This window comes from Myotis daubentonii, chromosome 10 (assembly GCF_963259705.1).
Source record: "Myotis daubentonii chromosome 10, mMyoDau2.1, whole genome shotgun sequence".
Taxonomy (NCBI): Eukaryota; Metazoa; Chordata; class Mammalia; order Chiroptera; family Vespertilionidae; genus Myotis; species Myotis daubentonii.
This window is the reverse complement of record NC_081849.1, coordinates 34961144-34963353: the sequence shown is the minus strand read 5'-3', so window position 1 is coordinate 34963353 and position 2210 is coordinate 34961144. Positions and strand designations below refer to the sequence as shown.

The window sequence follows — 2210 nt, the reverse complement described above, 5'->3', positions numbered from 1 at the left end:
TCTTATTGTGGCAACAGCTTGAACTAAAATTAACCTCTAGATACTATCAGAAGGGCAGGTATCCTTGAGAAAACACATGCATCTGCAGTCTCCTTTAAACAAGAAGGTTTTGAAGTCTAAACATAAAGATTCCAGTAAAACACCCCAGGGGCTCAGGCTTGTTTGGAAAAGCAAGGCAGGGTCTGCCGCCTTTGACAAGAATCCTTTAGAGGCCTCTGACCTTTCAGAGAATCCTCCTTACAGACTTTCCAACCAAGTCCCATGCTTCCCCACAATTCCTGGTTGCCAGGGCAATGCAGTTAAAGCCTATCATGTCTGAATTAAGTGGGAGAACACACAATGCTCTTTTTCTAAGTGATGCTCATGATTCATCAAGTTCCAAGTTTTGACATTAATCCAGATAATTGCCCTAACAGTTTCTGTCAGCCCCCTTTGCCTCCTTATTCCTTAGACTGTAAATCATGGGGTTCAGCATCGGTATAAAAATGACTTAAAGAGAGAGATCAACCTCTACTGAAGGCCAGAGAGGCCAGAGTGGGGCTGGGTGTAAATGAAAATGGCCATGCCACAGCACAAGACAACCACTGTGAGGTGGAAGGCTTTCTTTCTTCCCTCTGTGGACCTGATCTTTAGGATGGTGGAGATGATCTTGACACAAGACAAGAGAACCAGGCAGAATGGTGACATCAGCAGGACAATGCTAGAAACCATGGTGGCAATTTCATTGAAGGAGGTGTCCACACAGGTCAGTCTGACCACAGCTAGGAGTTCACAGGATATGTGATCAATAAACTTGTTGGAGCACATGGGCAGCTGAAAGGTGATCGCAGTCTGCATGAGAGAGTTGACAGAGCCACTGACCCAGGATGTGATGGCCAACCTAGTACAGAGCCCTCCATGCATGATGACCAGGTATCGCAGGGGGTCACACACAGCCACATAGCGGTCATAAGCCATCACTGCCAGTAGAACAAACTCAATCCCGCCCAATCCCAGGGAAAAAAAATAACTGGGCTGCACAGCTCACGAGTGGGATTACTTTATGTTCTGCAAGAAAATGAACCAACATCTGAGGGACTATGGTTGTGGCATAAGAGACATCAACAAGGGAGAAGTTGGTGAGAAAAAAATACTTGGGCGTGTGGAGTCAGCTGTCCAATCTGACCAGAAGAACGATGAGAAAATTCCCCAGCACTGTCACCATGTATGTGATGGAGAACGGGACAAAGAGAGAGACCTGAGTGTCCCAGTCACTGGACAGGCCCAGAAGAATAAACATTTTTTCCAGTAAAAATTTGTGAGCATTATTAATCTGCAGAGAACATCAGGAATAACAGGAGCTTTTAAATTAAAGAACCATTGGAATAACTTCTAAAAAGAATGCATATTTTATATGAACTGTTAGACATAACTAGTTCAGATCATTTATGGGCCAAGATCATAGGTTTTGTTCCAATATGTATTATATCTATTCTGCATAAGAGAGGCTAGTCCCTTTAAAAAACATGATATGGTCTCAGTCAGTCAGTTAAATCCTAGAGAGAATGCAGTGGAATCTGGGAAGCTCTGTATCTTACCTATTTTCCAGAGCAGGAGATGATGGTAGTTGACAATGGAAGATAAAGTGATAAGCAATGAATAAAAGTATTTTTTAAAGTTCAAGAACTACTATGCACATATGTGCTAGACCAAATTACAAAAAAGAAAAAAAAATATTTGGGAGAGACAGATGTATCCTGTAGATAAGGCTGGTATCTCATGGAAAGTTCTGGAAATAGAAAGCCTGAATAGGAATCCTTTTATGACTTACTGGATGTGTGAGGGGATTAAAGATTTAAATGTTTACTTACAAAATGAAATTCTGTTACACAATTTACAAGTATATTTAAGCTCAAATATAAACAATGTACAAGGAAAGTAATTTATGAACTGTTACTGCTAATAGTGCTATAGTGTGGGTATCAGTTACAGCACTGGAAAGCTAGAGTAACATGGTTTTGTTTTGTTTTGTTTTCATGCCCCCTCCACAATTTCAGACATAAACAAAAAGGGAGAAAAACCTTTAATAGATTTCAAGTCTAACAAGGTGGCTTAGATTATTTGAAGCTCCAGAGAAATATGGGTCTTTTGAGAATCTGGTGTCTTTCAGTCTAGAATGAGAGGGAGTAGAGTGATAATTTTATCTTGATTCTTTTTATTTTTCTGCAATT

The 2210-nt window shown here is 40.6% G+C and overlaps 1 pseudogene; it reads right to left on the bottom strand.

Moving 5' to 3' along the window:
• Positions 1–371: 371 nt before the first annotated feature.
• LOC132211377 (olfactory receptor-like protein OLF3) lies at positions 372–1279 on the bottom strand (annotated as a pseudogene).
• Between the last annotated feature and the right edge of the window lie 931 nt (positions 1280–2210).